The sequence below is a fragment of the Lichenostomus cassidix genome, chromosome W (assembly GCF_008360975.1).
Source record: "Lichenostomus cassidix isolate B80296 chromosome W, HeHo_3.0, whole genome shotgun sequence".
NCBI classification, from domain to species: Eukaryota; Metazoa; Chordata; class Aves; order Passeriformes; family Meliphagidae; genus Lichenostomus; species Lichenostomus cassidix.
Window position 1 is genome coordinate 15,160,836 of NC_139510.1, and position 13,648 is coordinate 15,174,483.

Consider the following 13,648-nt stretch of genomic DNA (forward strand, 5'->3'; position numbering starts at 1 on the left):
AATGAGAGGAAAAGTTCCAATTATTTTGCCTGATTAGAAGTCCTTTACCAGGACTAGGGATTTAATTCTAATGACTGCTGCACTTTTTCCATAGTGCCACATTTCAGGCGGAGTTTTGCTGTTTGGATAGCAATTTAAAAAATTTAAAACATATAAGGCTTTGTGTAGCATATCTTGGAGCGTTACACTCTCAATTCCCCCCCTTTTTTGTTCTAATAAGCTTGTGCTGTGAGTTCACTCAATGAGGGTCTGTCTTGTGGGGGAATGAGGGATTCTTGTGATGTGTTGTATTTTTCATAAGGCAAAAAAGGTAGTTAAAAATGAGAAATGTATTCAGGACTATTATCTGTTTTAACTTGTGGCACACTTAAAAAAAGGCAGCTTAAAAAAATTATGTTTAGCATCCTTTGCTGCTTCTCCTGCATGGCAGGATGCAAACAGAGCTTTTGAAAAGGTGTCAATGGAGGAATGGTTATATCTTAAACGACCAAATTAAGGGAAATGGGTAACATTAGTTTGCTACAATTGAAGGCTTTGCAAACCTCGAGGGTTAATTCTATGTTGAGGGTAAAGTTATCAATAAAACTTGGGAGAGAATATGCATAATAAAGTAAGAACTTCTACGGTTATCTAAAAGAAAAACAAGCTTTTGCAGCTAGGAAAAGAGTTATGGATTAGTAATCTCTAGGAAAACTGCAGATTTTGTTCTTCCTGCAACACAAAAGGAGTCTGTGAAAAGGTTAATAGTAAAGGGAGTATCCCATTTCTCAAAGGCATGTACAACAGTTGCCAGTTCGAGGATTTGAGGGGAACTTAAACAATGGCAACATCTGATGTCCACTGACGGGTGTTTGGGTGGTAATCTTGACCCATCAGCGAAGATCTTCAGGGCTTGCAAAGGAATTTCAGATTGTTTTAGCAAGCTGTGTGCATATGGATGTGGAGTTATTTGACCTGCAAAATTAGACAAAGCATTAGCAAAACATTTGAATTTTGTCTTTACAGATACTGGTTTTTTAGGTAGGGGCTACACCGAAATAGGTTTAGCTGTTTTCCATGTCAATTGTGGGATGGTGCACACTGACAATGGCTCCTCCTAAAAATCAGATTACAATCTCAGACTGAGCTGAGAGAGATTTCCTCCTCACAACACTATGGGAACTGCAAAACAAAAGATTTGATGTTAGCACTGTAATTATCTATTTTGTTGGCAATTGCTTACTCCACCAAATTTCTGAAAGATTTTGTGAAACTGAAGCTAGAGATCAATTAGGTAGCCACTTAGCATGAGAAATTATGGTAACATTTGCTCTAGTATTCACCAAATTCCAGGGCTCTTGGTGGAGCCAAACTCCCCTTTCCCCCCTGTTGAAATCAGAAAAGAAAAGCAGCTTAGCAATGCGAGACTTTTTAAGTACAGTGCAGGGTGGAAAGGGAGTCCACACCATAACCTTGATTTTACCAGTAAAATGAGAATTTAATTTTTCTAGGTAGGACAAAAAGACCAGAAGAGGTAACAGAAGATCTCCTTAGCCACAAAGCACTGCGACTCTCCCCTCCACCCCCAGCTGTCCAAAAGTCTCGGTTGATAGCAAATGCACTGTGGAGTTTTAAAAGAGTTACTGTCAGTGTTACTGTAAGTGTTACTGTTGCTGTTGCAAACATGACAAAGTCCACGCCGGACCTGTTTGCCGCAGCTGGTGGGTGTGTGGCTGATGCTGGGGTTGAAGAATCTCTCTGGTGTTCAGTTGTACAGAGGATGAGGGTGTCTCTGTCGTCACTTGGTGCCGTCCCGCGCCCCGCGACCTGTTTCCTGAAATCGGTTTTCTTTCATCTGGGATCATATTCCGCATCCACCAGCAACGCATGTGAAGGTCCAAGGGTGACTTCCACAGCAGGCAGGCTACAGGGATCGGGGCACACAGGAGCGGAGGGAATAGGGGCAGCTGGAGATGGCGCAGCTGATTCGCCCCAATCGAGCTCAGAGACACTTCAGAGACCAAGTCAGAGAAGTGGGTATTTGCTTTATTCGGTGCACCGGCTGTGTGGGGAATTGTTTCCGCCAAACACACACACCAGTACCTCCAAAGACACAGTGTTATAGGTAAAATTAATGAATATTCATTACATTCCCCAGGATAGGAGTGGTTATACAAATTACTTCTCATAAGTCATTAATATTATTAGCGATTTCTTGTGCTCAATGGCAAAAGGAATCCTTTTGCCCCCTTTTATCTTGATAAGATTAAGGGAATCCACAAGGCCAGAACTGACAGGCGCCGTGCTGGTGGAAGGGCTAAAAGCTCAAAGAAACAAGAATGGTTGAAGTGCAAATAGATTTGGGTTTTCTATTTGACTACTCCTTTCTCACAGCATCGGCTGACACTCCCTCCGAGGAGGAACTGCTTTCAGAAGCAGCGTTCTCTTTGTTAGCCTCATTAGCCTCCAGTATCTCTCTCCGGGCAGGCAGCATTTGAGCGGCTGCTTCATCTCCTGTAGCACGATCTCACAATTCGACTCTCGCCTCATCCCGCACCTCCGACGAAATGGCGGTTCTTGGGTTTACTTCTAATATTAAGAGTAGTGCACAGCGTAGTACTTGAGCAACTGTGCAAAGCAGCACATTTAGGGATTGGGAACACCCGGACTCTCCATGTTTTTCGAAAACATGGCTATCCTCTGAGGACTCTCCCGTCCCCATTGTTCTCCGTGGCTCACCTTCTACTCTGTCCCTTCAGTTGCTGGCCAGCTTTTTCTGTTTCTTTCAACAGCACTTAAGTTCCACGGAGCACGCCAACAGAGGCCAGATAGGGGTCCTGTTGCTCCTCACACGAGGGCACCATTAGTAGGCGTTTGATTTGGGGTCTCAGACTGGTTCATGCAAAGTCCCATTTATTGAACAGAAAACATCATGTTTTTATACTGTTACAAACTTAACCGTTCCACAAACTTGGTTTCCAGGGTTACGTTTTACTTTCCTGATGTAAGAGATGATCACTGTCATCTCTGCTTAATTTCCCCTGCTAATCACTCATGCACAAGGTAAACAGTCTTGGTCTTGATATCAGCCTCAGCCCCTGCCAGGGGCAATTCAGCTTATCTCCCTTAATGTCCCACATTAACTGATGACAAAAGGCTTCTGCAGCTGCTGGACCTCGCAGCTAACACCTTGCACTCCCACAGGATTCCATGATTATATGAACTTCATTTTTCTTAGTGTAAGCTTCCTTGTATAGAAGAACTTGATTCGCCCCAATCGAGCTCAGAGACACTTCAGAGACCAAGTCAGAGAAGTGGGTATTTGCTTTATTTGGTGCACCGGATGTGTGGGGATTGTTTCCACCAAACACACACACACCTCAGTACCCCAAAGACACAGAGTTATAGGTAAAATCATGAATATTAATTACATTCTTCAGGATAGGAGTGGTTATGCAAATCATTTCTCGGAAGTCATTAATATCATTAGCATGTGCACCACGTATGCTCCGTATATCCTGGTGGTCTTTGGAGACCCCCAAAGCCTCCTCCAAGGTGACAGTCCTTCATGGGATGATTCAGCGGTTTCTGTGCTGGTTTCAAATGCATGCTTAGCTGATAAGCCATCAGGCCAGAGCTGTTACCTACAATTTGAATTTGAATTAAGAGTTCAGCCTTCAGCCCTGGAGGCTACAGACAGGCGCCTGTGCTGGTGGAAGGGGGCAAAAAGCTCAGAGTCTCAAACTCTACTTAGATATACATTCCCTGTCTTAATTAATTACACTTTATCATCCATTAACGTTTGAAAGTTAATTGTAGATAAACATCACAAGTTGCACAGATGCTATTAGGCATCTACATTATCCAGATGATTATTTTGTAGTCCCATTTGGGAATGTATGAAAATAGATTTTTAAAATAAGTTTCATTTCAGTAATGTTTTATTGATGGTATTCTTGGGAAACCAAAGTCCTCACTAGGGTACATGACAAAAGAATGTGCTTCTTTCCAGGAACCAGCTGGACTGTCACCCTGTAATGGAGAGCCTCAAGGGGAATGGGATACCTGCAAAATGGAGGGCTTTGAAGACACATGGAAACTGGCAAGTGAGGACAAAGCTAGTGAAATTTGCACACAACCTTGCTGCACATCAGAGTGGTTTCAAATGTAGTTTAGCCTTTTATTCCTTGTCTGTTCTGCTCTTTGTGGAGAGGGCAAGACATTTGCAAACACACAAGTGACACAAATATTTTTCATCAGAAAAATATATTCTGAAACAAGCTTAGATTAGCACAGAACACAAGGACATACTACCAAAAATGTGAAAGTATATTTTTTAACACTGCACAGTACCTTAGGACTTCAGCTAAAATACTGGACATAGTCCACATTGTCCAATTCTTGGTGCTATACATTAAAAATCCCATAATAATATGGAGTAGACAAAGTGGCAAATCTGTAAGAGAGCAACAAAAAAACAGATCTCTAGAAAACATGACGAACAAAGAAAGGCTGAGGGATGATTCGCCCCAATCGAGCTCAGAGACACTTCAGAGACCAAGTCAGAGAAGTGGGTATTTGCTTTATTCGATGCACCGGATGTGTGGGGAATTGTTTCCACCAAATACACATACCTCAGTACCCCAGAGACACAGTGTTATAGGTAAAATCATGAATATTAATTACATTCTTCAGGATAGGAGTGGTTATACAAATAATTTCTCAGAAGTCATTAATATCATTAGCATGTGCACCACACATGCTCCGTATATCTTGGTGGTCTTTGGAGACCCCCAAAGCCCCCTCCAAGGTGACGGTCCTTCATGGGATGATTCAGGGGTTTCTGTGCTGGTTTCAAATGCATGCTTAGCTGATAAGCCATCAGGCCAGAGCTGTTACCTACAATTTGAATTTGAATTAAGAGTTCAGCCTTCAGCCCTGGAAGCCACAGACAGGTGCCTGTGCTGGTGGAAGGGGGGCAAAAGCTCAGAGAATCTTTCTCAGGGAACTATGCTAATTTAGACAAAAGATTGATTCGCCCCAATCAAGCCCAGAGACACTTCAGAGACCAAGTCAGAGAAGTGGTGTTATGATCCAATTATTAAGGTTCTTTAGAAATACCTCTGCCTGAATTAAGGTACAAACGAGACCATATGCCAGTCAATAGTATGAGTTTTATTTGATAGAAAATATGAGAGAGAGAGAGAGAAGAAAAGAGAGAAAAAGAGAAGTAAGAAAAGAGGTGGGGGGACAGAAAGAGGGAAAGAGAAAATATCACCATCCGTGGATCCCAACGATGTTGCGTTGATCCTCTCCAGCCGGTCTTCTCGGTGGTGGTGGTCCCCCGAAAAGCACAGAATGCCATGGGTTAATATACACTCAGACCAGGGGCAATGTCCAGGCATGTCCCCCCGGGGGAGGGGGCAGCCTCTAGCCGCATACTCTGCTTGCATCACCTGCACTCCTGTGGTGCCAGGCCTAGCACTCTGGGGGGTCTGTGATGGATTGTGACTCCCCCTCAGCTGCCTCTCACGTGAAAGTCCCATGGATGTGGCCTGTGGGGTTGGGGGTTCCACAGCTGGGCCAGTCTGTGTAAACCTGGTTTCTGTGAGCTGTGCTCTGCCCCCACCCCAAACTCAGCCAGGGATGATTCTCAGCACAGCTGGTGGCTTTGGCCTTTGTGTATGCATACCTTTCCCTCAGCTTGAGATGATTGAACAATAGGTTTCCCTTTATCTAATCTCAGCAGTTTGACTCAGTCCAAAGTCCCAGTCAGGTATCTTCAGGGAGGTTTCTTTGATTGTAGCTTCTTTATACAGTTTTTGTTATAATGAGCAAAACTTTATATCAATGTTTGAGGCATGAACTATTTCAGTCTCTGACAAGTGGGTATTTGCTTTATTCGATGCACCGAGTGTGTGGGAATTGTTTCCACCAAACACACACCTCAGTACCCCCAAAGACACAGTGTTATAGGTAAAATTCATGGATATTAATTACATTCTTCAGGATAGGAGTGGTTATACAAATAATTTCTCAGAAGTCATTCATATCATTAGCATGTGCACCACACATTCTCTGTATGTCCTGGTGGTCTTTGGAGACCCCCAAAGACCCCTCCAGGGTGAAGGTCCTTCATGGGATGATTCAGTGGTTTCTGTGCTGGTTTCAAATGTATGCTTGTACATCTTAGCTGATAAGCCATCAGGCCAGAGCTGTTACCTACAATTTGAATTTGAATTAAGAGTTCAGCCTTCAGCCCTGGACAGGTGCCTGTGCTGGTGGAAGGAGGCAAAAGCTCAAACAAACAAGGATGATTGAAGTGCAAATAGATTTGGGTTTTCTATTTGACCATTTCTTTCTCAAGATGATGGCAAATGGGCATAAATATATCTCCATAACAACAGTGGACAGGGAAGATCAATCACAGGAAGGGAAAAATTAAATTATATAATGGAAACACCTTCTAAGAATAGAGATGACAACACACTAGAAGAGGTTTGGTGGGAGTTTATGAAGTGTCCATCCTTTTGGAGGTTCTCAGGAACAGGCAAAAGAAACATCAACACACTGTTATATGTACTATTGATTGCATCCTTAGGCAGAAAATAGCTGGAAAACAGGCTTTTCAGCCAAAAAAAATTTGGTATTGATGCCTTAAAAGCTGGTAAAAATAAGACACAGACACCACAGTATAGGGAAAAGGGTATTACCTTGGTTTTAATAGGATCCCAGATGCCCCCTCGTCAAAGGTGGAACCACGCCGACAAAGCACACCGGGTACAATGCGTATACAATTTTATGGACCTTACAAATTAGCATATCTATCTAAAATCCCGCAATAAGAAACCTAACAAGTGAAGTAATTGTCCCCCTATTCTAATTATCCCCCCGCCAAATGAGGCTACAATCTAGTTTACAAAAACATGTTCCAGAGAGGAGGCTCCGTTCAAGGTTGGAGCCTCTTGTTCTGAGATAATAGGTGTTGGAAAACGCAGTTTTCCACCAAAACTCATGCTAACTGAACAGGGTTGAGCAAGGCTTCAGTGTTCCCAGGCCTCAGTAAAATTCCGACAAGCTGCAGTGGTTGTTTGCCTGAGAATGTTTTGTGGGAAGAATGCCATGAGAAAGATTAGGAGTCAGGAGTGTTATGAGAAAAGAATAAGGGAGTTAGCAGGAGGATCCCTGGGTGTGTGAGAACAGCTGCAGGTGTACGTGTGTATCTATGAATAGAAACTTCTGTAACGGTATATAAGTCTCTCGTTTAGTGAAATAAAATTGGAGCTTACTTTATATCTCATATTGAGAGTGCTGTGAGTCTTCCCTCGCGCTGCGTCTCGTTAAATGGTGACCTCCGACGTGATACGGAGCAGCAGGATTTACAACCGACGATTACGGACCCTGACAGCGGAGTTTTACAACCCTGCTTCTGAGAGCAGCGCGAACGGAGAGGTGCTTGGGGAGTGCAGCCTCAGCGTGTCGAGTCTTTGCCCGAATTGGGAAAGGTCGGAAGACACAGGTGAAATACCTGCCTACCGTGAGGGCTATACTTCGGTAAACTGCACAACTCTGGCAATTGCGAGCCTCGATCGAGTGCTTAGACGGTGTTGACCAGGACCCTGAAAACCAGCTGGACCCAAAATGGAATCAGAGGTAGCCCAAATTTTATTGTTATGCTTTTTAGAAAAGCACGAACTCAGTAGCCTGTTATATTTGGCTGGCCTGATGGCAGTAGGACAAGCTTATGGATTTTTTATAAATCCTATTACAGTATTCAGTGTAACAGAATGGCTGAATTACGGAGCTGTTTTGCTTTTGGACTGTGATAAACTTGCAAGAAAGCTTAGCAAATCATGGAGTAAAGTTGTAGCCTGCTTACAAATACATGCCACAGAGCAAAACCTTACGTGGCTCACGGCGCAAGACATAGTACCCGCATTAAGCAGAGAAAAGCCTGTGAATTACTGTGCCGCTTTTGATATGCGTAATACTTCAGCAGCCGCGGCACAGCTGCCAGGGAAACTCCCCCCGCCGGGGAGGGGGGGGGAGAGACTACTAGTAACCGAGAATTTAAAGTTGCTCGATTGGATGAAAAATCTGTTCCTGTCTCAAAGTATCACAAAACTTGGTAATGTTACAACGAAAAACATCTTAGCTGCTTTGTTTGAGAGAGTCACTGTTGGACTTTTGCCAGAACAACTGAATATTCTGTTAGAACGAGCTCCGCGGGTAAAGAAACAGAGTAACCAGAAATCATTCCGATGTTACCGATGCGGGAGTTGGGAACATAAAAAAAAAAAAAAAAAAATTGCAATGAAAAAACTTGGTGTTCCCGCTGTAACAAAGATACTCACAGTACAGAAGCTTGCAGAAACAAAAAGAACAAAGGAAAAGTGACCAATGACCAAAACCAGCGGCGGCTCCTACCCCTCACTGCGCACCGCCGGCACACCACACAAAGGAGGCTCCTACCGGAAATTGTTCCAACCGTGGTTTCCAGCCGAATGACAACCAGAGCGGAAGTCCCAGAGGGTACCCCGGTAGGCGGAGCCGCGAGCCATCCACGCCTCCTTCACTGCCCAACTGTGACGTCTGTAGTGAAACCCTAAAGTCTACACCTCCCCAAAGATGAGGAAATGATTGACAGCTTCAGCAACGAACCAGAACTAACCAACAGCGTTGCCAGCAGAAACAGTCTGAACAGAATGGAGCAGATCGGCTCTTCCTTCAGCCTGGCTGCACTGACACCGAGACCAAAGCAATTTACTAATAAAGAAGCATTGTAACAAGATATTATCCTGATAAAGAAATAATAACACCTTGAATACTAAAAGCCTTGAACGAAAAATTGAATTTTGCTAAAGCATTTGTGTGTATGTGTGAATGTTGTAGGCCTACTGAGAGTGTTTGCTTTTTGAATGCTTTAATGTGTAAATGAAAGTTGTGATTGATGAAAATGTGATTTTGATTTCTTGAGAGTTTTAATGTGTGAATGAAAGCCTGTGAGTGAAGTTATACTGAATAGTTTAAACTATGTATTAAGTATCTTTTGATTAAGCATAGGTTCTGTTAAAATTAAGTAATAATGAATTTAAATTCTATTAAGTTGTAAGTTCTGTTAAAGTTAAAATTCTGTTAAGTAATATTAAGTGATGTTAATTTTAAATTCTGTTAAGTTTTAAATCTTGTTAGAGTTAAGTTGTTAAGATAATATCAATTTTAAATTCCATTGTAGTTAAGTCCTAATTGTTAGTTTAAAATAAGATTTATTAAGATTAAGCTTTATTCATTTTTAGTGATATTAATTTTAAGTTTTAAATTTGTTAGTTTATATTATTATTCACAAAAGCTTTGTGGTTTTATCTTTCTTAGTTAAAGTTAAGTAATAATATCTACTATTTTCAAATATTTCATCTCACTTTATATAGCTATCTACAAAAATAGTAACATGTTAAGATACTCTCCTTATTGATATTAATCAAAGCTTGTTTATAAGATGTTCTAAGAAAACCCTTCCACTTAGCACCCAAGCTCTGGCCAAGCTTTGGTTCTAACTGGCTGGGAAACATGCCATGAGTCCAAAGTGTTTGCACCAAAATGTGATCAAATAATTTTCATTTACCAAATTGAATTTATAAAAGTTAAACCTTCTTCCAAGTAAACTTAGAGTCCTTGTCCGGAAAAGGTTCTCTAAGCTTTACCTGTGAAGTGAATGTTTTCAGCAATGACAATTTCTAGACCATAGCAACATATCTAACTAGTGAAATTTCCTTAGGTAAATTTATAGCAATTCTAATAATAACAATTACTTATAGCAAAGCAAATTAATCTGATAACAAGACAATGTCTGTTCTCACAAGAGAAATGGGGGAATTGTTGGAAAACGTAGTTTTCCAGCAAAACTCATGCTAACCGAACAGAGTTGAGCAAGGCTTCAGTATTCCCAGGCCTCAGTAAAATTCTGACAAGCTGCAGTGGTTGTTTGCCTGAGAATGTTTTGTGGGAAGAATGCCATGAGAAAGATTAGGAGTCAGGAGTGTTATGAGAAAAGAATAAGGGAGTTAGCAGGAGGATCCCTGGGTGTGTGAGAACAGCTGCAGGTGTACGTGTGTATCTATGAATAGAAACTTCTGTAACGGTATATAAGTCTCTCGTTTAGTGAAATAAAATTGGAGCTTACTTTATATCTCATATTGAGAGTGCTGTGAGTCTTCCCTCGCGCTGCGTCTCGTTAATAGGGATGTTTCGTCTTCCCCAAAGAACTCCGAACTAGGCAATATTAGAGTACAAGGGTTATAAGCATGTAGGGCTAAGGTACAGGGAATGGGAAAGGGTCTAAAATGTATAAAAAGGGTATAAAAAGAGTATAAAGAGAAAGGACAAAAAACCATCAGGCATTAGTGTCAGATAACAGTCAAGAGACACTTCCTTAGTAACAGCATACAAAGATCTAAAAAGTAATGCCTGATGTACAGAGCCAGGAAAACTGCTGTTCTATCTGTAAGCAACTAGAACAGCAATGGTTGCAAAAACAAGATAGTATAGAAAAGCTCCACTGGCAGCTGACAGAAGCCATTGCTAATTAATTGCTGTAGATCACAAAATCATGGGAGCAGTCAGTCAGTTAAAAAATAAAAAGCTCCCCCCAGGCAAAAAAACAAAACAAAGCAAAAAAATTGTGCAAAGAGAAAACCACATCAAGGAATCTGAAAACTCTGACTTCAGATACAAATATAGAAAATACGGATGAATTCACAGAATAGGGATACAAGCAGAGATAAGGAGCATTTAGATCTGAAGCAGGCAAGTTTCCTCAGATACGTACAGACCAAGAATAAAGATATAAAAATTACTACCAACCAAAGCAACATCCAGAAAAATGAAAATTAAATAAAAAGGTGTTTTCTTAGGGCTGCTAAAAAAGGAAGAGGAAAACTAACCTACTTTACACAGTGTTGAGCAGGCAGATTTATCCAAATGTGATTATGTTCACAGACCCCTAGACTTTACAAAATCTAGGAAGTTCTGGAAGAGGAAATAAAATGTAGGGTAGAGCAACAAGGAGAAACAGGTTGGTTTGCTATGGTAATGAGTGCCTCCACTGAGGAAGCAAAGCCATTCTAATGATGTATGAGCTAAATCCCATAGAAAGAAGAATCACAAGGATTGATTCAACAGCCAGCCCTAAGACATGAAGTTCTATACAGAGTCTTTTTATTTTTTTTAGCCTGAAATAGATTTTGTCTTTCTTTTCCTTTATTACGCCCTTTTCCTTCTTTCCTTCCTGAGTAATCCTTAAGTCAGAGAGCACAAGAGCTAAAGAAAGAAAAGAACAAGAGGACTCAGTTAAAAATCTCAGTCTACGTGGAAGAAAATCTGTCATGTTAGTATAAGAGCACACCTCATATACATTTTGAAATACTATATCATTGCTTCCTTTATTTATTGCCATAAGAAGGAAAAAGAAAAATAGTATTTAAGATTCCAATTCTCGCTGCCCAACTTCACCTCATGTTTGAAAGATACAGCACTTTTTAGAATTCAGTCCAGCAAATGGCCAGAATTAGTAACTATCCTTGAATTTGTAGTACTTGATCTTAGAGTTAATATAAAACTTAATTATCTGTTAGATTTATAAGTGACTAGTCCCACCCTCTACAGTGAATCCAGTTGCTTAAAGATTAATAACCCAACAATGAATATAAAAAGCTGTAGATTACTATGAAGTGGAATTCACTTGTTTCAATGCTGACTGCTCATTTTATTTTTTTTAATGACATGGTTCAATCACAGTAATAAGATTACCAGATTAACAGGCAAAATTACGCAGATTTGAAAAAAAAAATACAGATGAGTTCTGAAATTCACATGCCCTTAATTATGGTAAAAAATATTAATGGCACGAAAGCACCTAAATCTTTGGAATTTCATCAGTCTCAGAGTATTTATTAGGCTCTCATCACACTGGACAAGGCAGAAAAAACAAATGTCATGGCATTTGTACATTTGGTTTATTCAGCATTTCTCCAGTCAAAACATAGCACCTAAATGAGAGAGCAAAATTAACCCTAAAAAGACTGTAGAGCATTCTTGGTGTACAAAGGACAGTTGTAATATGGAACTGATTCTTCAGCTAACTTAATTTAAACTATTTTTTTAAACAGACTAAAGTTATATTAAGTCTCCACTATAGACTAAAACTATTGAGAAAGGAGTGGTCAAATAGAAAACCCAAATCTATTTGCACTTCAACCATTCTTGCTTCTTTGAGCTTTTGCCCCTTCCACCAGCACGGCGCCTGTCAGTTCTGGCCTTGTGGATTCCCTTAATCTTATCAAGATAAAAGGGGGCAAAAGGAATCCTTTTGCCATTAGCACAAGAAATCACTAGTAATATTAATGACTTATGAGAAGTAATTTGTATAACCACTCCTATCCTGGGGAATGTAATGAATATTCATGAATTTTACCTATAACACTGTGCCTTTGGGAGTACTGAGGTGTGTGTGTGCCCTGGTTTGAAAGACAAGTGTTGATGCCTGATGGGTTTTTTGTCCTTTTTCATTATACTTTTACACTCTTTTTATATATCCTTTTACCCTTCCCCATTCCTGTACTTTTTACTCCCTGTATCTCAACCCTACATGTTTATAACCCTTGTACCCTTGCCCTGCTCAGAATTCTTTGGGGAAAACTAAACATCCCCACAATCTCGAGAGCATGAGGCACCAACCTTGAACAGAGCCCCATCACTGAGACATGTTTTTGTAAACTAATTTGTAACCTTTTTGGAGGGAGGTAATTTTAATAAGGGGGCAATTACTTCATTTGTTAGACTTCTCATTGGAGACTTTTAGATAAGTATGCTAATCTAGGGGGTCCATAAATTGTATACGGGGGATATCGTCAGGGCTCGAGTCGTCGTGGTGCACCTGGAATCCTATTAAACCAAGGTAATACCCTTTTCCTATACTGCGTGTCTGTGTCTCAAATTTTTATCAGCATTTAAGGCATCAGTGTCTGCCAAGAGAGGTTGAACCCTCCCTTAGGACAGAGAATGTGATTTTCTCCTCCCTCCGAATTATTTAATTTTGAAAATCAAGGGCTTTCAGGCAAAGGTATGGGAAAAGGAATATCAGTTCTTTACTAGTATCTATAAACAAGCAATAACAATAATAGCAACCACAAATAGACCCAGAAACCAATAGCAGATGAGTTGTGAGCTGCCTAGCCTTTTCCCGTGTGGTGTAATCACGGTTGCAAGCAGCAAGGGCACTGTTGAGCTCCCAGCTGGGCAGGGCAGGTGCAATGACTGCCGAGCGGCTGCAGGTGGCGCTGTGGCGCAGGGTCAAGTCAGCCTCACACAGCTGGTAATGGCGGGCAGGCTGAAGAGCAGCCAGGCAACTCGGAGCGGCAAAAAGCAGGGCAGCAGGGGCAGGAGCTGGCTCTCCCCGGCTAGCTAGCGAGGTAGCAAGGATTTCTTCAGTCACAGCAGACGCCGCGGTCTTGTGTGGCAGAGGGCGGGGGCAGGCATCAGAGGCAGCCAGACTCTTCCGGCAGCTGCTGCGAGAAAAAGCAGCCCGGGGAAACATGCACTTCCCAGTGGGAAAAAGGTTGAATCAAAGCTCACCCAGACAGGAGAAGAAAAACAGGGCACAATTGGATTTCCT